The sequence below is a fragment of the Canis lupus genome, chromosome 32 (assembly GCF_048164855.1).
Source record: "Canis lupus baileyi chromosome 32, mCanLup2.hap1, whole genome shotgun sequence".
In the NCBI taxonomy this organism is placed as follows: Eukaryota; Metazoa; Chordata; class Mammalia; order Carnivora; family Canidae; genus Canis; species Canis lupus.
In genome coordinates this window covers 17,698,551-17,721,424 of record NC_132869.1, presented here as the reverse complement: position 1 = coordinate 17,721,424, position 22,874 = coordinate 17,698,551, and the positions used below count along the sequence as shown (strand labels likewise).

The following is a 22,874-nucleotide window of genomic DNA, read 5'->3' as shown; positions in this document are numbered from 1 at the left end:
GGAGGGCTGGATGTGGGGGCAGTGGGGGTCCACAGGCTGGGGGAGGCTGGAGACCAGAGAAGAACATGAGGATGAAAGAGACCCCAAACCTCCACTTTGAGGTAATGCATGGCTGTGATTTATCCACTTTTATAGTTGAATAGAGTCTGTCCCTTAGAGAGTTTACACTCTGTGGTAAAGTGGATTGCTTTGTGCCTACCTGAGCCTGGCTGACTGGCCTCTGGTGGTGTTTTGAGTGGCCGAGACGGGGAGATGCTGAAGAGGAGTGACAGGGAAGATGGGAGGACCAAGGTGGTATTAAAATAAGGCAGACCTTGTGCTTGGAACACCCTAAGCCTGGCCCCTCTAAGAGGGGGACATGGATCATGATCTGAAAAGCTGGGGCAGAAAATGTGAATAAGCTGCAGACATGAGTGCAGAGCTGGGCTGACCCCAGGCTCCCGGGGGGACTCTTCGGATGGGGCCAAACCAGGCTCCGTTTGGAAAATCCAGGAGCGAGTCGGTACCTGAGGGTGAACGTCTGTGCGGAGGGCGCTTGTGACCTGGGGCTGGGCCGGGAAGGAGTGTTGTCTGTGCTCCCCTGAAAGGTCTGGTTTATTAGACGGGGTGGCAGAAGCAGCCAGAACACAGCAGGTCCCTCTGCGAACTGCCTTCTGCGCCCCGCGCCGGGCTGGGCCGAGCTGGTGTGGGTGCTGAAACCCCGGCCTAGGGCTGTCACCGCCCAGCTCGCACCATGGACTCTCCCAGAATGTGCTAAAGAGGTTTGTGTGTAAGCCACATGGGCTGAGGGGCCACAGTCGGCGGCGGGGGGGCTGCTGTTACAGCCTCAGAGAAGGGCAACCCGGGTGGCTCAGCGCTTTAGTGCTGCCTTGGGCCCAGGGCGTGATCCTGGAGACCCAGGATCGAGTCCCACGTCGGGCTCCCTGCATGGAGCCTGCTTCTCCCTCTGCCTGTGTCTCTGCCTCTCTCTCTCTGTTTTAAATAAATAAATAAATAAATAAATAAATAAATAAATAAATAAATAAATAAATAAAATCTTAAAAAAAAAAAAGCCTCAGAGAAGACCAAAGAGTTGGGCAGCAATCCTGCTTTACACCTCCTCTGGAGGCTGAGGATGACAAGAGGAGCAGGGGTGAGTAGTTTCGTCATGGGGCGAAAACAGCACTGGGTTAGGTGACTTAGGAGATGGGTGTTGGCCCTCCCTCAGGCAGCTGACCTTGCTTACCAGATGGGCCCCTTGGTCTAGAAGGTTCTCTGAGACTGAGACAAACCTCATGCCCTGTTGCTGAATATCCTCAGCTCAGTCTCCAGACCTGCCAGAAGATTGTCTACATTAGCATTCCGCGGCCGAGGTGCCATCCCATCACCCTACGTAGAAAGCCAGTGTCTAGCAACAACACCTGACACACCAGCCGGGTACCCCCGCATGTGAGCCCTGCATGCCACCTACTTCATTGTGATGAAGTGCTGTTCATTCGTAGCTGAACCCCCCCAGGGCTTGCACATACATCCAGAATCTTGACATCATTTTCTTATCTAGCAGAGTTCTGGAAGGATAGGTGGAGATGGCAGTCACACCAGACTGAGTTTTTCCTACTCTACATGATTCCCCCAAATTGAGTCCATCTGCATATCGACTCTTTGAATTGCCCTCATTTCCTCAAACTCTCAAATTGTTATTTCACAAAAGAGAATTCTATGTCTCATACCTACTAACTCTAATACCTTTATGGAAGTAATGGTCAGTGGAACAGATTCACTTATGAAAACTCACCCTTGGCGGACATTGTCAAATTAAGATTTGAAGGCCAATAAAGAAAATCTAATAAAATCATATTCTTATGTTTCCTTAAATCTACCATAAGACCAAAAATCTTTAATGAACCAGAAAATCCACAAAAAACATCAAGCTAAAAATAAGCTTTAAAAATTGACTGGAAGTCAACAAGAATAATAGAAAATGTAAAACCTGCTGACTAGAGCAGTGGTTATATTATATTGATCTGAAGGATTAAGGCAAAGAGAGGGAATTCAGGGGTACACCATGATGAATGTTTGCTGCCCTTTGAATGAAAATTTCCAGGAATGATATGACGGGTGGTTAGGTTTTAGGACCTCAGGAGGAGGCCACCTTCTCCCTACCCTCACCATGAAGAAGTTTGTCCAACAGGCTATATTCCAAATTCCAAAGCAGTTTTACTAACAACTTCCGATGTGGCCATATGATCAAATCAAATGAAATGCCTTGTAAACTGTGGAGGGCTTTACAAATGCAAGTGGCGCCTTGGTTGTAGGGGGAAGAGTTTAGGTCTCAACCACTAGTTTTCTCCTCAAAGAGCCTGGACACAATAAGAATTTGTTGAACAAATGAGTCAAATATTCTACAGATAATACTCTTTGGATATTATTCCTTCTGATTATCCTCAAAGATTGTTTTTGGGAGGGGTGGGTGCCAGGGGATACTCATTTACTATCTACTTGCAACCTAAAAACTGTCCTGAGTGGTTCTGTTACATCCTATTCTCTTTGGAGGGAACCTATAGAAAAGGAGTCCTTTAAAAAAAAAAAAAAGATTTTATTGATTTATTCATGAGAGACACAGAGAGAAAGGCAGAGACATAGGCAGAGGGAGAAGCAGGCTCCATGCAGGGAGCCCGATGTGGGACTTGATCCCAGGACCCCAGGATCACAACCTAAGCCAAAGGCAGACAGACGCTCAACCATTGAGCCACCCAGGTGCCCAGGAAGGGAGCCCTTTTGTTAAGAAGGAGGATGGAGGAGATGACATCGACCGTCCTTTCAAAAGCCAAGAGTCTATGATTCCAGATGCATTGGGGCTCCTCAGGTGACCCCATGTGATTTGCCCCCTGCCTTGCTCACTGCCATCCTCCTCTTGTGGCCTGGCTGAGATGTCTTAGGATGTTCATTTCAACTCCTAGAAACTCAGACATTACTTGATTTCTATGATCCAGTCCTTGGAATTTTCTTTCTCAAGCCATGAATAAATCCACAGAAGGTACACTGAAGTAGTTCTTTAGGTTTCTCTTGAGGGTGGGCTCCATTCATTCATTTATTCCACAGATATTATTGATCACTCACGAGGGGCCAGGCACTTTGCTGTTACTGAAGATCTGGTCCTAAACAACACAGACAAATTCTTCTCATAGAACTTGAATGTTGATGACTGGAAGAAGAGCCCCAGTGGTGTGGGTTCTTCTGTGACTGGCCTCTACCTCCCCACCCCATCCGTGGGTAGGCTTTGCAGCAAGAACAGAAACAATAGATGCCTGGTAAGTCTGGGTAAGTAACAGAGGTGACGTCAAGAACCTCACAATGTTAGGCTTATTAATTTTGTGTTTATATGACTTTCAGGATCTTTTACATACTGGTTAGCCAAAGCCTGCTAGTGCAAATGGCCAGAGTAGGAGGACCTGTTCCCAGCCGTGACTGCCTCCCAGCCCTGTTTCTTGGTGGAAGTTGTGCGGCATAAATGGGTTGATTCTGATACTTAGTGGAACTATTTGGGTTAAGACTTAGGGTTCGGCTACCTTGTTCTCAAAGAGTACGCTGGTGTGAATATTTTTTTGCTCTATGGAGCCATGTAGCATAGTAGCTAAGAGGCACTAGATCTCAGCTGTGTACTTGGGGCTCCCAAGACCTCCTTCTAGGGATAGAAGAGAGCAAGGTTATGATCTGCCCTGTGAGCTCTATGACAATGCTTTGCCTCATGAAGCAGCGAGCTTTTGCCCCCTTTGCCTTGGCATCCTGCAAAGAGCTTGCAGGGAAGGTACGATCTCCAAGTTTCCTTGACTTCCTGGGCTATAGGAATGTGCTTGGTGAGACACTATGCAAACTTCCAAAGAGCTCTGATGAAAGGAGACATATTAGTGATGTTTTCCTTCAGCAGTTCTGTGTGATGGAGTATTTCACCCTAACTCTGGGATGACTCCAGCCAAATTAACATTATTTTTAGGAGCCCTTGAATAGATCTGACCTGTTCTGGTCATCAGAGCCAATTTGGAGAGGTGGCTCCATTCCACAAAGATCCCAGGGAGCATGACTCATTTGGCCAAAGATTTAGGAACTCCAAGAAATGGTCTCATCAGCCACCCAAATAAATTAATCACAACAAGTCCTTGTAGCCACCTAACATCTGTTCTGGGACAACATGAGGTTACAACTGCGGAAAAGAATCAAAATGAAGAATTGGTGATTGGTGTTGAGGGACCAAGGGGAGAGTGAAATTTTCCCACAAGATTTACCTTTGTTGTTACCAAGAATTTATCTCATTGGGTTCTGTCCATTTCATCCTGTTCTGTTGCAGGATGATGTATACATTGCCATCTTGATAGTCAGAACTCTATCTTCCTTTTCCCCTTTTCCCATGCCTCCCTTGAAGCGGGGAAGCAAACAACCAAGACACAAAGGAACGAAGCCAAATACTACAAAACATTAATGGAATATTTGCTCCAGATGAGATTTTTAAAGAGGCACTTTAAATGCAGCAAAGACCTAAGCACTCACATCAATGTTCCTGTAGGCAGAAAATAAAATCTACAAATAAAGTTTTAGTGGAAGGTGTATCACTTTATTTTATTAGTATTCATATTCCAAACTCATATATGCAATTGTGGAGGACTTCATGAGACAGTTTGCTCTTGGGAAACAGACAACAACCCCAGACCAGCCTAATAAACATCCAAAATATCATCCATGCCTGGCGCAGGTGTTCTCCAGTTGCCACCTGTGCTAATGTTTAGTGGGCTAGAGCTCCGGGCACCATCATAATTTGTGCTCTGGCTTTGCATCCCACATGCCACTGCAACGAAATGGCCCAATTTGTCCTGCCTCTGCATTGGAGGGGACAGGGTCTCCAGGATCTCCTAGCAATATACCTGTCTTCCAGTTTACTATATTTATAGTCAGAATGACAGACACTCCTCTTAGCCTCCCTGACTGTTCAAGGACAGGTTAACTCTGAAGAAAGGTGCTTGAAGGTTTCCTGGAAGCTCCGCTGTTTTGATTTGGCCTCTGACTCAGAGTCGAGCACAGGTGAAGGCTTCAAGCCTAGAATCCAGCACCGTTCCCCTAGTGGGGTACAAGATGGGGAGTCGATGTACATACCCTGTCCAGAACCAGGAGAGTTTTAGTTTTTTGATAAACTGGCCTGGTCCTAGAGAGGATCTGTTGGGCTATCGGAAATGCTGGTGCTTTGCTACTTAAAAAGAATGAATTTCCTTGCAGTTTCATTTGACCTTCACAAGGACATTCCCACTTTGACCCCAAAGCATCGAGAAGTGACTTTTTCACTTTACAGGCACTTTTAATCTCATTCCAATGTTTCTCTCCTCATTCCACAGCCACCCTAACGATGAACTGAGAATCATTATGAATTCCCAGGGGAAGTACCTCCACATTTTAATTCCTTATGGTCATGTGGTGGGAAGCCCAGCTGAAGAGAACTTTCAGATTAAAGACAAGGAAGAAACCTGAGGAAAAACCAAGGATTTCAACAGACCTCATTTGGTTGGGAAGGAATCCTAAAGATGCCCCAGAGGGAGCTACCCAAACTGTAGCCTGGCAACCTGGGGAAGTATCTGACCCAGATATGTAGGGTTTGGCTTAATCTTCAGATTCTGGTTGCTTAATTCCCAGACTATTTGTTGTCAATGCTGCACGATCAATTGGTCTAAAGAGATAAGGGACCTGTTTAGATTAACATCAGAAAGAAAAAAAAAAAAAGCACATTCTCTGATGGAAGTATCAGTTTTTCTCAGCTAATGGGCAAGGAAAGTAAAGCCAAGAAGAGGTGCTGGATGATTCCATCCCATTTCACCTAACTGGACAAACCTCTGGACTGTGGGAATGAGGAGGAAGTGATCTTATGTGAAGAGGGTACTATGCACTCAGGAGGCACTGCAAGAAGAGGGCCTAACCCTGGCCTCATTACAGGCCAGAGAACTATCTAGCCTCAAGGAGAAGGATAACAGAGTGGTTCAGAGCTGAGGCTTTCAAGATAGAATTTCTGGAGTCACATCTCACACTGCCACTCTTATCTTGCTCAAGGGCCTTAACCTCTTGGTGCCTCAGTTTCCTCTTCTGTAAAATGGAACTAATAAGGCTAATGTGTAGATCAAACAGGTAACAGTGTTTAGAACCATGCTTGGCATAGAGTTATTATCACATGGTCACTACTGCTGTATTTGATGTGTTAGGCTACTAACCAGATTTCGTTTATCCAGACTCCTGACTGTTTATTGTTCCTGGACCCAACCCCAGATCTGCAGAATCAGAATCTCTGTGGGAGAAACCTAGGAATTTGTGTTTTAATAAATGTCTCAGGCAAATCTGGAAAACATAAATGTCTCAGGCAAATCTGCTGAGAAAATTCCTCTTCTGGACCCTGGACCCAATTTAGGATGGTTTCAATCCACTTGCTTCCCACTTTGCCTCTCCTCAGCTACCCTGCTCCCCCTCCCCCACCTGGACACGTCTTCTTCATGACCATGAGGTGTTCTGTTTTCTCATCCTTGCGTGAGGAAGTGCTTTCTCCTCCAAGTGCACATGAATTTCCTTGCTGTGCTCTGCTAGCTCCACTGCCTGGAAGGCTCTTTCTTGCCCTCCCATTGCTGAGCACTCCCATTGCTGAACACACTGTATGCATTAGGCATTTTTCCCTCGCAGAGGCCTTCTCCGCATCTTCTTGTCCAGCAGAATTTCTCACGCAGAGCTAGATGGTTGTCTTCTCCCTAGACCTGTCTCCTGGTTCACCTGCAATCCTCTTTAAAGGGCAATTGGAGTTCAGTCATGAGAAACTAAGATGCCATGACCCCCGTGTCACCAGCTGGTGTCTCCTCACCAGGGACAGTGGGGTGTGGATAAGGAGATGATCTAGTCTCTCAGGAGACAGCCCCTGCAGCTGCTCTCACACTCACTAGTACTGGTCATACCTCACACGCCAAAACCATGGCCCCTCCACACCCTGTTCAAGCCCTTTCCCTGGTGTTTGGCCCGGTTCCCTGGAACTGCTCTGTGGCCCCTTTGCTTTCTCCACCATCGTTGCCTACACAGGATGTGGGTCCCCTTCCCACTGTCTTTGCTCCAAGCTTGAAACAAGCCAGTGTAACCAGCACCTTGGGCTGGTCTGCTCCAATCTGGACTGCTGAGCACAGCTCTCCACTCCAGGCCCTGTGGCCTTGCTGCCAGTAGGGAAGATTCTGTAAGTCCTTTGAGCCTGTGGTGATAAGGAGGTCAGAGAGGAGGCCTGGGGCCAAGCCCCAAAGGGCAGACTTCTCTGGAGACTCGGGAACTGGCCAAGTGGGAGGCGAGGGGCAGACATTCCTGGTGTTTCTGTTGCTGTCTTTGCCACACCCTGGGGCTCACCACATATCCTCTAGGTCTGTTGTTTGACCTGCTTTGTTAGCAGATCCCATCTCCTCCACCCCAGCCCTTCTTTTGCTCTGTCCTTTGCCACAGAGGGGGCAGGGGTTGGAGAAGCTGTGGGAGAAGGGAGGGAAGGGATGCACTGTGACTTTAGTGCTGGTGCAGGGAAGCTCCCAAGGCTTGGGACCATGGCTGAGGAAGGTTCTCTGTCCTCCCATGTGGTCATTTCTCCAAGGACAGAGAGAGAGAACAGTGAGAAGACAGAGATGGTGTTATACTCCAGGACTATTTATTACCTCCTTTTTGTACAGATTCTGTTCCTTCTCCAATAGTCAAAGATGACTTTTTGTAAGAACAGATACATGGCTTATACTTTAATTTATTCTTTCATTTAGCAAGTATTCACTGAGAACATACTCTGTCTGGGTCCTTAGGGTAAAGGTGCTGGGAAGAAGTCTGGGAGGTGCTGTAGATGAGACAAGCCTATAGTGCAGTGCCTGGGGTTGAATAGGCCTTAAAAATGGCTTTTAAGTAAAATCAGGCAACTCTGATATAAGGAGATTTTTTAAAATAAATTTTATTTATTTATTCATGAGAGATACACAGAGAGAGGCAGAGACATAGGCAGAGAGAGAAGCAGGCTCCGTGCAGGGAGCCTGATGTGGGACTTGATCCTGGGACTTCCGGGATCACACCCTAGGTTGAATGCAGATGGTCAACCTCTGAGCCACCCAGGGGTCCCTGATATAAGGAGATATAAGGGCCACACAGGTGCTCTAAACAAAATATACAAGGGTCAGAAAATCTTTGCTGCAGTGCCTGAGGGTGGTGTCAAGGTAGAGGTAACACTTGGGTTGACCTTAAAGAACAGGTGAGCATTTGTAACCATGCAGGTGTGGTGAGCACTGTCGACCCGAGTATATGTAGGGAGATGGGAAAGTTCTGGAATACTTGGGCAGTGGGTAAAGTTTAGTTTGGCTAGAGCCCAGGGTTTCTTAAGGAGAATAGTGAAAATCCTAGGAAAGTTGGCCAAGACAAGTCTGTGCAATGCTCATGGAACAAGACGAGAAGTTTTTACTTGATTTGGTCAGATACATAAGCACTGGAGGCTATCCTCCAATAGACAGATGAGTGAACATGACAAATTGTGCTTTAAAGAAGAAGAGTCTTCCTTTCAGGCCAGGAAGATCATCAACATAACAGTGTATGAAGGCAGGAGCAGTGGCAGTATGAATAGAAATGAAAAGATGAGATTTAGAGAGTGGTCCTGAGGGAGACTGAGCAGGATTTGGCAATGCTGTGGGGATCAAAGAGAAGAGAGTGACGTATCAGGAAGCGGTTGTGTGCTTCTATGTACTGATCCCCATTGGCTGGGAAGCTTCTCAGTTCAATAATCACAAACATTGATTAGTGCTACTCTCTTATCTTGTGCGAGACAAGCAATACAGGAACAGCAAAGGTGACCAGACACAGTCTTTGCCCCAACTAGAGAAGAGACTTAGAGGAGAACCCAGGCCAAAACTTCTATTCCCTTTGGAGAGAATCAGAGATGATTGAACGTTGTATTTACTATCATCCACGAGTATGAATGAGAGGGAAAGGGACTTGGATTTCCCAGGAACACCATGGGTAGTTTAATGATTTAATGATTTTGTTTGGCTTTGTTTCATCAAGAGCTATTTCTTTTGACTCTAACATGGGGTATATGTTGAGTCACAAAGGTGAGTAACAGATTGTCTCCCTTCCCCTCTCCCAGCTCTAGGGGATGCTCAGAGGAGTCTGAAAAGAATGGCAGGGCTAGGTAAAGAAGAGGACACATTTCAGTGGTCTGGGATTGAAAGGCAAGGAAGGCACAGGAGCTGAGGGCAGTCTTTCTGCAAGAGGAGGCGTTTAAGCCAGATGTTGGATGGGGTAGGATTTCAATAGGCAGACATTGGAGAAGTGAGAGTGGCGTTCTTGGTGAGAAAAAAGGAGAGCAAAGGTGAGGAGACAGAGATGATAGGACATGTTTAGGGCCTGCTACACTGTCTTGTTTGAAAGATGTATAGGCAGGGGCAACTCATTGACTCAGAAGGTCAAGCCTCTGACTCTTGATTTCAGCTCAGGTCATGATCTCAGGGTCCTGGGATCCACTCCCCCCCACCCCATGTTGGGATCTGAGGCAGGGGTACACTCAGCTGGGAATCTGCTGAAGATTCCCTTTCTGCCCCTCTCTGCCCCTCAAATAAATAAATAAATACATCTTTAAAAAACGATGTATCAAAAAAAAAAACAACGATGTATCTTTAAAAAGCATATGTATATGTTCTGTAAACAGAACGCCATCCTGTTTAAAGCTAAAGTTTTGTTTTGTTTTGTTCATGAAGTTAAGAATAACAGTTGGTAAACCAGCTAAGTGGGCTAGAAGTCGTGGTTTAGTTGTTTCCAGTTATACAATGTTCTGGGTTTCTGATTGGGCCTAGGAGACATCCTTGTTTGTTAACAACTGTCAAGAGTTATTTGATTAGGTTATTTCTCTACTCAAGCCCAGAAGTGACTTTTGGCAATAACGTATCCTTGGTACGGAGACTTCCATTACTCACTATCCAAAGGAGTGGAAATCATGCTTGCTTTCCTTTTATGGGGTCTCTTTATAGACAATGAAATGTGTATGTGACAGGACATAGAGGTCAATACATGGAAATCACCACATTTCACAATCATATTCCTGAAAACCCAAATGCTCCATGCAAGAAGTAGGCTGAAATTAGTCTTTTGCACTTTTCTTACTTCATCCTTTTGGATCTTCCTTTGCTCTCAGAGTTGTTGATTCATCAAAGAACAACTAGAAATATTATGACAACAGTGTCTTTTTTCATGCTCAATAAGAGGACAAGAAGGACCACCCAAGGGTAAGAGAAACAATTAACCAACTTAATTATCAGCAATAAATTGTCAGTAATTCTTAGCTATTCTTTTGGTAACACTATGTGCTAGCATGCTTAAAGTAAATACAAGAATGGATTTTTTTTCTTTTTGGCAAGGCATAGTAGAGGGATGGTGGTTAGGGTTGGGGAATTGCTTGCCAAAACAGAAAGGATTCTAATAAACACATGAGATTCAAATCCTAAACATGTCTTTGAGTTTGAAGTGTTGAAGTTGGTATCTGATTGTGTACTGCTTTCCTAGGGCTGATTACCAAATGGTCACCAACTACATGGCTTAAGAACAACAGAAATGTATTTTCTCCCAGTTTTGGAGACCAAAGGTTCAAAATCAAGGTGATTTCAGAGTCACATTCCCTCTGAGGTGTTGCAGGGAGAACCCTTCCTTCCCTCTCCCAGCTTCTGGAGCCTCCAGGTGTTCCTTAGTTTGACGCTACATCACTCTGCCTCCCAGCTTCATGTGATTTTCTTTGTGCATCTCCATATCTGAAGCCTCCCCCTGCCTTTCTCTTAAGAGGGATACCTCTCATTGGATTTAGAACCCACATGAATCAAGGATAATCTCTGAGATCCTTGGCATAATTCCACCTGCAAAGACTCTTTCCCCAAATATGGTCAATTTACAGGTTCCAGGGATGAAGGCATAGACATATCTTTTGGGGGCCATCAGTGTATGACACTGAAGATGCATTCTTTGGTGGCATAAGGATGTCCTCCTGGATGTTCAACTAGTTTTTGTTGATTACTCATCCTTAGGACAGCAGAAGATTGAATTTAGTGCAAGGAGATTATGGTGAGTCCAAGAAATCTGCACTTGGGACAAGAGGAGTTATGTAGTTTACTGGACAGAGATTATAAATTCATTTTACTAATCACAGTATATTTTGGAAATTTATCAACAACTTTCTTGATAAATTCCAATGCTGGGAATTAGAGATCTCCAAAGAGAGTCAACCACATGGTACATTTTGTTGTTCATAACACACTTTCTTGTTTTTTTTTTTTCTCTCTTTATTTGTTTTAAAGATTTTATTTATTTATTCATGAGAAACACAGAGAGAGGCAGAGGCAGAGACATAGGCAGAGGGAGAAGCAGGCTCCCTGTGGGGAACCTGATGTGGGACTCGATCCCAAGACCCCGGGATCACAACCTGAGCCAAAGGCAGAAGCTCAACCACTGAGCCACCCAGATGCTCTTCCCCTTTCTCTTGAAAATAGAAATCTTTGAATTGATCCAGTTGGGCATTTGAAACTCTGAAATGTTATGGAATAAAAAAGTACATTTTAAAGCAAGTCTCCCTAATATAAATAGAAGACAACCCAGCAAATAATACACATTGAAGATTTTTTCAAGAATGTTTTTGATGGCACCCCTTTGGGGTCAGAGTTCCTTATTTTTCATCTGGGAATAGTAAGACATAGAGAAGCCAGGGCCACAAATGCAAACTTAGCTCCCTAAATAATACATGCAGAATCCCTTTTCTCTTCCAGTAGCTGAGAAACACAGCCACCCACATATTCCTGCTCCTCTCCCCCGGTGCTTTGGGTTGGTAGTAGGAAATTGCTGGGAGAGCACTGACTCACCGGAAATGCTCTCTTTTTTCTAGAGTAAACAACAAGAATGAAATTGTGTCAGCACCATTTACCAATTTTATTTTTAATTGGATTCTACGCCTTTGATCACTGAAGGGGAAATAGTGAATGAGGGCCGGCACAAGCTTAAGGACCGGCATTATTACCTTGTATGTTCGTTTAGACCATTTCCCACCATCCACCTGAGATGCAGTTATTTATTAGCATAATATGCTTACGGATCTATCTGCAGGGCTTAAAGATGGAAATTGAAACTCTGTGATGATTTAGCTGAAAGTTACTGGAGCATTCATAAAGCTGTCAGAATTACAAGAGAAACCACATTAAGAAAACGCCAGCACTAGTTGCTATTAAATGGATATTCAAACATCGTCAGCACTGTTATCCACAGAGGGCTGGTCTAATTTATAAGCTCCTGTACAAGGGGATAATGGTAGCTGCAGGTTCAAAGGAAAGTGGATCATAGGAATGACATTAGGAAGAATGATCACATGTTTTAAAACATAAATCAGGACACAGGACAAAGGACTTTCCCCCGATTCATTTTTTTTTAATATATTTACATCTTTAAAAAGTATTCTCACTAATAAATCACATTTATAGAAAACAATGAAATGAATTGAAAAGGCACAAATTCAACTTTTATTCATTCAACAAATACTTATTGAGTGCCATTTGTATGCCAGGCATGATTTTAGGTAGTGGATATGATGCAGACTAAACAAAGTGCTGACCATAGATAGTAGTCCATTGTTTTATCAACAGAGGTTTATTGAAGGCTGCTACACACCAGGCATGTGCTATGGTTGATATTCTGTTGATTTACAATCATATACATTTGTGATCCTATATACTCTTGGGAAATGAAATGTTACTGAGTCTCTGAGCCTAAGAATTCCCGGGAGTAGCTAGGTGTCTCCCATGAGTCTGCTGATCACTCTTGAGCATAGCCTGCTGCTCTGTTGGCTAAGCTAGAGTTCTGTAGACTCAGTCTCCATGTACAGAGTCGCAGTACTGAGCCAAAATTTTGTTTCCATTTTCACGGCTGCCTCTACGTTTACAGCCTCAATGCTGGTGGAGCCAGAGATCTGGATGTGATGTTGGTGTCCCTGGAATGGAGCCTTGTGTTCTGAGATGGCGACCTGTCATGACTTGTCATGTGAATGAACTCTTCCTCCAGCACACTGAGCTCGGGTTGCTTGTGCCCCAGGAGTTACAGTGTTTAGCCAGCCAGTTCTGTCAATTCTTCCCAAGCAGAGGTTCCTTTGCCATCTTGCATCCAACTCACACATCTGTACCCTCTCCTAGCCCCATAAATCTAAAGATGTTAGTGCGTGTAACTTCCACTCCTTATGGGCCTCTGAGACCTGCCACGCCAAGGCATCTGGTTACACACATGCATCTTTGAAAACAAGATAGTCTGGGAAAATCTAGAGCAGGTGGCCTTAGATATATAGCCTCTAGGTACAGACTGAATGACCCAGAGTTCAAGGTAGAAAAGCCAGTATTTTATGGAAATGGGCAGTTAAGAAAAGATGACCCAGGAGTCAATTACAAAGGCAAAAAACAAATTTGAGTATGAGCCGTACACCCAGAAATGAAATTGAAGTTAAGGTGCAATAATTAGAAACATGGGAATCTGCATCAGAAATCAAATTAAATTGGCAAAGAACTTAACGATGTACCCCCAGATCTTCACAGGGAGAAATTATTACTTAGGCCTATTCTACTATTAAAGATGTGGTCATTGAGCTTCTGACCCGATGCAGACTCTGCATTAGGCAGTGGGGACAGAAGGATGAACGAGTTCTTTTCCTTGCCTTTAAGAAGCTTAGAGTCGAAGACAAGGGTCGGAAAGTACAGCCCTTGGGACAAATCCAATGCACTTCCCGTTTTTGCACGGTCTGTGAGCTAACAATGGCTGTTGCATTTTAAATGGTTGGGAAGTGGGAATCAAGAGACTAATGTTTCCTGATATGTGAAAATTGCATGAGTTCAAATTTCAAGGTGTGTAAATTAAGTGCTTTTGGACCATGGCCATGCTCATTCGTTCATGTGTTGTGTCTGGCTGCTTTCCTGCTACAGTGTCAGAATTGAGTACTTGCCACGGATTGTATGAGCCACAAAGCCTGAAATGTTTACCCACTCCTGATCTAGGAGATGGGGCAGAGGGAACAGCACAGACATAAGCACATGATTAGGGGAGAATATGAAGGTAAAGATGACCCCAAGGGTATTTCTGAAGCATTGAAGAGAGCATTACAAAAGAGGCATAATTTTCAGTTTATTTCAGTTTACTAGAACACATGTATAATTACCCAGAGAATTTTAGATACTTTTTTTTTTTTTTTTTTTTTTTGCTGTTATATAAACAAGGAGCCAAAGAAACAAACAAAAAAAAGAAAGTTGTGACTGTATTTCCAGCTTAACTCTTCTGGTTATTTTTTTTTTTACTTACTTATTAGTAATAATATTTTAGCTTTCTTTTAATAACATTTTATACACACAGGTATTAATATTGCTTTATTACCAGTTGTCTTATATGTATTATTAAAACATTAGTTGTTCAGGATATCCTGCATCGGATGGAGTTTTTTTTTTTTTTTTTTTTTTAAAGATTCTTTAATTTTTAAGTAGTCTGAAGGCTGTGGTCTGGAGCAACTTGGCAAGGCTAGGTCTCTGCATGTGGTTTAAAGGGCAAGTCTCCCCCAAAGGCTTGAGAGAGGGGTGTGCTCTGAGACACTCCCTTTTATTGGATCGGGCTTCCTGGGACAGGAAGTGGGGAACCTGGATGTCAGCAGGTACCAATGGTGGCAGCTGCACATGGCTGACCTCAGGGGCATTTTTAAATAGAATCTCTTCCATATCTGACCTGGGGGAGCTGAGCAGAAAAAGACAGATATGGGACTTTGTTTCTCATTTTATATTTTTATCTTTGGCTTCCTCTGGTGAAAGTATAAACTCACGCTGTAAATGAACAAGTGGTTAGAAGTCCACACTGACTCACGGAGAGGCAACATGGCACTAGTTGTGGGGTTAGGATGTCTGGATTTGAATACTGGCCCTGCCACTCAGCAGTTTTGTGACTCTGGGAAATTTACTTAGCTTCTAGACATTAGCGCTTGTTAAATGGGGAAAGTACTAGCAGCTATCCAACAGGGTCATTGTAGATTAAATAAATTAATGCATGAAAAACATTGGAAACAATGCCCGGCATGCAGAAGAGTCCTCCACATTTGCCGTGATGACAATGATGATTAATATTAATTTGCTCTCTTGGAAATTACCTATTTGGGGTCCACCCTAAACATTGTTTTTAGGCTCTTAACATATTTCGCCACACTCCATCTTCGGAGCGGGAATCCTTCCCTCTGTCTCTCTTTTTCCTGAGGTCCTCCCCTGAATTCTGGCCTCTTCCATTGTCTTTTTGTCTTACTTCAGTCTTTTAAATCCTGACTGTAGCAATCTAGCAAATATGCCCAGGCACTAACTTTTATTATCCTTGTGAGGGAAGCCTAGTGGAGTGATTAAACGCTCTATCGCAATACCATTGATGATCGAGTTTCTGTTTTAGAGCATCAGTCATTTCTTCTGCAGCAGAAATGGTGACCACTACATATTTGTTGGATTGAATTGAATTCTATTCTTGCTCTGACAGTGATGAAGATCCTATTCTTAAAAATTTATTGCTGCATTAAATTAGCCTAGAGCTTAAGAACTGGACAGGTATCCATTGATTTACATTTAACTACCCGATACTTTCTGCTTGAACGTTTTGCTCTGGAAAAGAGAGTTTGGAATTTCTGTGTCCCGATTTATACAAGGGATGTATTATGATTCTTCAAGCAGATCATCCTTATCCACAATTTTCTGGAACTCTTGCTTTAAGCATATGCTTACTGGGCTCCTTATTCATTCCCAGCTGATTTGTTATTGGCTCAGCTTCCTCCCTTTCCTTGCACTCAGCTGCTCATCTCTGAGTTTCAGAGATGCTTGCAAAGGACTGATTTAGGATTTAACAGAGGGAGAGCGAGTGTTTTAGTTATCTGTGTCTGTATACCACACTGCCCTCGAACTTAGCAGTTTGAGACAATGAACATCTACAATCTCACAGTTTCAGTGGGTCAGGAAGCTGGGAGTGGCTTGGTTGGGTTATTATGGTTCAAGATTTCTCACGACGTAGCAATCGAGGTGTCAGTCAGGGTTGCAGTCTTCTGAGACTTGATTGGGTTGGAGGATCCACTTCCAAAACTGTGAGCATAGCTATTTTCTGGGGCCTTCATTTCCTTGCCAGGTTGGCTTCTCTTGCAGGGCTGCCTACACACAACAGTAACTGGCTCCTCCAGAGAGTGAGCCATGTGAATGAGTAAGAGTGTCCAAAATGGAAGCCAGAGCTTTTATAATCTAGTAGTAGAGATGGCATGTTATTATTTTTTGTATAGTATTGGACATGCAGATCAACACTCGTACCATGTGGGTATAGACTACAAAAGAGTGTGGATAACCAAATGTGGGTTCCTTGGGGATCATCTTGGAGGATCAGTCCCATATTCTACCCTCTGGTTCCTAATGATTCACATCATTCCCACATGCAATATACATTCATTCCTGCACAGGTTGCCCCAGAGTATCTCACTGAAGCACTAGCTTGAAATCCAGAATTTTCTTATCTATATCAGCTCCAGCAGAAGAAGGGGCTCTTCAGGTGTAGCTCCTTAAATGCAACTTCTCAAGTACAGTTCCTCTTCATTTATGAAACTAACTCCCCACACCCGACATACAGTGGGGGAGCAGGCATAGGATAATGGTGATAGACATTTCTGTTCAAAAAGAGGGAGAATGAAAGGCACACAAAAAGTTACTAGTATTTTAGAAATAGCAATCTGGAAACCAACTAGTTAAATGCTTGACTTTGATCAACTATTGAAGCCTGGGAATAATTAATTCTCCATGGCTCTCAGCTCTGCCTTCTGGGCTTTTGGTTCCTCCCAATGAAATCATCTTTCTCTTTTTTTTAAATAAATTTTTAAAAAATATTTTATTTATTTATTCATGAGAGAAAAACAGAGAGAGGTAGAGACATAGGCAGACTCCATGTGGGAAGCCTGATGTGGGACTCGATCCCAGGACCCCAGGATCACACCCTAAGCTGAAGGCAGATGCTCAACCACTGAGCCACTGAGCCACCCAGCCATCCCCCCCCTTTTTTTTGCCATCCCTTTTTTAAATACAATTTTAATGTTAGAATAGTTTCAGATTTCTACAAACTTGTATGTTACTTAGCTTCTCCAGGCCTCAGTCTCCTCATCTTGCTTTCTTTGTTTCAAATGCCCTCTGGTATTTTCACCCACTTGCTTCTCCAGACTAGAAAACTCATTCTTAATTTTTACTCCTCTTCTCCAGTGTGCATTCCAGACTGCCCAACCCAAGGTCAATGCACGTTTGGTTCTCCTGACATGTGTTTCTTCCGCATCCTGTTATGCACATGAATGCAGTGTATTAGAATTATTTATTTTCTTGTCTCTTGTCTTTGTTTCTTAGCACATTGAAGGCTAGAATCCAAGCCAGTGTCTAAAAGAGAGAGGTGCTTAAATATTTCCTGAATAAATTGAATACATTAAAGAATTATTTTTTTAAAAATAAAAATACAGAGCAAGTGTATAGATTCATGTAACTACCATTAACAATCAGGATACAAAACAATTTCATTACTACATGAAATGTCTTGCTATCCTTTCCTTTACCCCTAAACCCTGGCAATCACTAGTCTATTCTCCACTCCAAGGTTTTGCCTTTTCCTGAATGTCAAATACATGGAATTACAGTATGCAACCTTCTGAGAAATGATTTCTTTATTCATGCAAGCCTTTGAGAGTCATCTAAACTGTTATGTATTTCAATAATTTATGACTGCAGTGTTTATACTGCTGAGTAGTAACCCACTGTATGGATATACCACAGTTTGTTCATCCATTCACCTATTGAAAAACATTTGGGTTGGTTTCATTTTTCAGTCATTATGAATAAACTTTCCTATGAACATGTTTTTGTGTTAATTCAGATTCTCATTTCTTTAGGCTAGATATCTTGGGATAGTATTTCTGGGTCATATGATAAATATATGCTTAACTTTATAAGGAACAGCAAATTGTTTTCCAGAGTAGCCACATCATTTTACATTCCCACTAGTAATGTATCAGAGTTCGGTTGCTGTGAATCTTTTCCAGAACCTAGTAGTATCAGTATTTATTTTTTTGGGGGGGTCCATTTTAATAGATATGTAATGGTATCTCATATGGTTTTAATTTGTTTTTCCCTAATGGTTAATAATGTTGAATAAATTTCCATGTGCTTATTTGTCATCTATATGTTCTCTTTGTTGAAGTGTCTGTTCAGTTCTTTTCCCCATTATAAAAATTGTATTTATATTCCTACTGCAGAGTTTTGAGAGTTCTTTATATGTTCTGGGTACAAGTTTCTTGTTAGTTATATATTATAATTTTTTTCCAATCTGTAGCTTGTCCTTTAATTATCTTAACAATATTATTTTAATGAGGTGCAATTTATCTTTTTCATTTTTTAGTGGCTAGTGCTTTTGGAGTCATATCCATGAACTTTTGCCTAAAGATTTTCTCCTATTTTCTTCTAAACTTTATACTTATTACATTTATATCTGTGATACGTTTTGAGTTCTTTTTTAAAGCTTTTATTTATTTATTTGACAGAGAGAGAAAATGAGAGAGAATGTGAGTGAGAATAAGCTGAGGGAGCTGCAGAGGAGAGGGAGAAGCAGATTCCTTGCTGAGCAGGGAGCCAGACATGGGGCTTGATCCCAGGACCATGGGATCATGACCTGAGCCGAAGGCAGATGCTTAACTGACTGAGCCATCCTGGGACCCCATTTTGAGTTATTTTTGTATAAGATGTGAAAGATATGTCAAAATCAATTTTTCACATAATGATGTCTAATTGTTCTAAAGCCAAGTGTTGGACAGACCAAGCTTTCCCTATTGAATTACCTTTGCATCTTTCTCAGAGGTAAATTGATCATATTTCTGGGTCTCTACTCTCTTTAGTTTATTTTAATGTCTAGCTATCCAGAAATACCATACTGTTCTGACTACTGTAGATTTATATTAAGTCTTATAATTACATAGTATGATTTATCCACATTTACTCTTTCTTTTTTCTTCAAAATGGACTATTCTAGCTCCTTTGACTTTTCATATAAACTTGAGAATCAGTTTGTCCATATCTAACAAAAATCTTGGATTTGATTGCTATTGCATTAAATCCATGGAACAATTTGAATCTTTGAATACATTAAAACAGTATGTTTCTCCATTTATTTAGGTCTTTCAAAATTTATTTCATCAACATTTTGTAGTTTTTAGCTTACATGTGCTGCACATGTCTTATTATATTTCTACATAACTCCATTTTTAGGAGGATTTATTGAAAATGGTATTTTTACAGATTTTCATTCCCAATTATTGTTCATTGTCAGACTTCTGTGTGTAATTTTGTATACTGAGATTTTGCTAATTTCATTTTTATTTCTGGGAGTTATTTTTTATTTTTTTTACTTTATTTATTTTTTTGTATATTTTTTAAATTGGAGTTCGATTTGCCAACATACAGTATAACACCCAGTGCTCATCCCATCAAGTGCCCCCCTTAGTGCCTGTCACCCAGTTGCCCCAACCCCCCACCCACCTCCCCTTCTACTACCCCTGTTCATTTCCCAGAGTTAGGTGTCTCTCATGTTCTGTCACCCTCTCTGTTATTTCCCACTCAGTTATTTTTTAAATAGATATCTTGTGATTTTCTATATAGACAAATGTGATCTATTTAAAAGTACACTTTATTTTTTCCTTTTCCATCTGTGTGCCTTTTTATTTTTCTTGCCTTGTTGCATTGGCTAGGATTTCCAACATCTATATTTATGAAGGAGACTGATCTACAGTTTTCTTGGGTACTATTTTTGGTATTTAGTATCTTTGGTTTTGATTTTGGCTGGTCTCACAAAATGAATTGGGAAGTATTCCCTTCTTATCTATTTTCTATTAAAGATTGTGTAGAATTTGCTTTCTAGCTTCCTTCAATGTTTGGTAGAATTCTCCAATGAAACCATCTGGGCCTGGAGATTTCCTTTTCTGAAGGTTTTACAAATTAATAAATTTCTTTAATAGCTAAAGAATTCTTTGGATTATCTATTTCATCTTAAATGAATTTTGGTAGTTGGTGTTTTGTAAAGGAATTAATATACTTAACCTGACTAAGTTGTTGAATTAGTTGTGTGCACATAGTTGTTTGCATAGCTATGGGGGTATGATAAGCTCTTCCTGCTTTCATTCCTGATATTGGTAATTAATATCTTCTTTCTTTTTTCTTTGTTAGTCTGGCTGAAGACTTATCAATTTTCTTTATTTTTTTCAAGGAACCAGATTTTAGTTTATTGATTTTCTCTTTCCAATTTCATTAGTTTTCTTCTATTTCTATTAGGCTTGACTTGAGTTTATTTTTCTTCTCTTTTTACTTTCTTAAGGTGAGATCTTAGACCTTTTATTTAAAACCTCTTTCTTTTCTAATATAAACATTGATTTTCTTTTCTAATATAAATATCCCTGTAAGCACTTTATTAGCTACATCCCAAACATTTTGATATGTTGTATTTTAATTTTTGTTCAGTTCAAATATTTTCTAATTTTCTCTGAGACTTCCTTTTTTGACTCAGATTAATTAGAAGTATGTTGCTTAATAGCCAAGTATTTGAAGACTTTCTAATTATGGTTCTGTTATTGATTTTTATTTTAATTCCATTGAAGTCAGAGAAAATACTCTGTTGGGTTTTGATTTTTTAAAAAAATTTGTTAAGGTTTGTTTTATGATCTAGGATATGATTTACCTTGGTGAATCTGTCATATGCACTTGCAAACAATTTGTATCCTGCTCTTGTTGGATAGAGTGTTCTATGAATGTCAGTTCGGTCAAGTTGGTTGATAATGTTGTTCAGTTGTTCTACATTCTTGCTGGTTTTTTACCTACCTGTTCTATTGAGTACTGAGAGAACAGTGTGAAATTTCCAACTATATCTGTGGATTTGTCCATTTTTCCTTTCACTTCTATTTCTTTTTGCTTCATGTAATTTAAAGTTCTATTGTTAGATGCAATATATGTTAAAGATATGGCTGTCGAAATCAGCCAAAACAACGAAACAAAAAATGACTAGGATGAATTTTAGATACACAATGAATAGTTTGTTGGTATAAATATATCCTAAGTAACATTTGTATTTTATCTGGCAACTCTAATTCAGGATTGTTATGTCTTCTTGATGAATTGGCCTTTTATTAATTTGTAATGTCTCTCTTTATCCTTGCTAATTTTCCTTGCTCTGACATCTACTTTGATATTAAAAGTGATTCCAGTTTTTTTTCCCCTTAGCTTTTTTTTTATTATTAGTATTTTCATCTTCTAAGCACATCAAATAGAGACAGGCATTGTCAGATTTAAAAATAAGAATAGCAACACCAGTAACCATGTGCTACCTACTAGGAACTCATTTTAAATATAATGATATTGATTATATTATGTGTCAAGTAGTATACCAAATGCAATTCTATTTAGGTAGACAAAAACACCAGAGTTATCACTTTCAGAAGAGGAAACTGCAGTTTGAAAATGATATAGTTATTGCTTCAGGTCATACAGCTACTAAATAATGGAATCAGAATTTAAAGCTTAGCCTAACTCCAAAGTTCATGTCTTAAGTACTAGATTGTTCTTTCTGGTTACCTTGCCTGTAAAGCAAATTTTTGCTTTGTTTTGTTTTGTTTTTGGTTAAGGACCAGGTGAATATTTTAGGCTCTGCAGGTCATGTAGTTTCCTTGCAACCATCCAACTCTGCCTACAGTCCAAAAGCAGCCACTGATAATCTCTAAATAAAAAAGTGTGCTTGTGTTCTGATAAAACTTTATTTAAAAGACAGGTGATAGATTAGATTTGACCTGTGGGCTTCTGTTTGCCAATTCCTGCTTCTAGGTTATGGGTGGATTTTTCTGTTCTTGTCTCCTGTGGGCTATATTTCCTGGTTCTTGATTTATGAGTTCATTCCAGGTCATCATAACTAGTGATAAAGCTTAATTCACATTTCAGGCAGTCATGTGTCATATGACCTATTCCCTTACCTAAGATCTATTTCTCTTATAAGGAACATTAACTTCTTTCTTCTTTCTTTCTTTCTTCTCTCTCTCTCTCTCTCTCTTTTTTTTTTTTTTTGGCTTAGCAGGTCCTATTATAAATGCAGGATTCAGAGGCAAAAGAATAGGAACAGTGATGATATACAAGGCTCTGTCTAGGAGAACAAGGAGAGAGAGAGATGTTAAACACACACAATCTGCCTTCACTATGCAGCCTGGTTGCTGAATCTAGTCCAAGTATACATGTAATTCCAGTCTACTACATCCTTGAAAGAATCATTTAGTTTCTTCTTGTATGCCTCTAGGGTTATGGGACTCTCAATCCCTAAAGATAGTCCTTCCTGTATCTTCCTTGGGGATGGAATAAGTAGATTGCCCTTAGTTCTTGGAAATGTTGTGTAAATAATGAACTGAAATGTGTCTCTGTGTGATTTGTTTCCATTGTTTGAGTCTTACCCTTTGAAGTCACACAAAATGAATGTAATTTCTTCAACAAGGCAGTCTGGGATTGTAAATTTATTTTCTACTAGAGGAAGGAAAAATACTAGATCTCACAGTAGGGTCAATAGCAAGCACAAAATGCTTAAAAATAAACTTAAAAAAATTCCAGGATTTATGTGTAGAAAATTTCACACATTTTTGAAAATATAAGAAAAATGGAAACAAATGGAGAAAAACACAATGAGAAGACAATACTATACAATGAGAAGACAATACTATAAAAATGCTGATTATTACCAAATTAATCATTAGATATAATATAATTCTTATT

At 41.0% G+C, this 22,874-nt stretch overlaps 1 long non-coding RNA gene across 5 annotated transcripts in view; it reads left to right on the top strand.

Moving 5' to 3' along the window:
* The window catches only part of LOC140622706 (uncharacterized), a 55,759-nt gene that overhangs the window by 11,704 nt on the left and 21,181 nt on the right, over positions 1–22,874 (top strand). The window contains exon 1 of one of the 5 annotated variants that reach the window (XR_012022397.1): positions 1–101. The exons of 2 other annotated variants lie outside the window; for them this stretch is intronic. This is a non-coding gene — a long non-coding RNA (uncharacterized lncRNA). Of the gene's footprint in view, positions 102–3,074; positions 3,291–10,168; positions 10,275–22,874 lie in introns of those variants that run through there. 2 more of the 5 variants (XR_012022398.1, XR_012022399.1) reach the window with 2 other exon arrangements.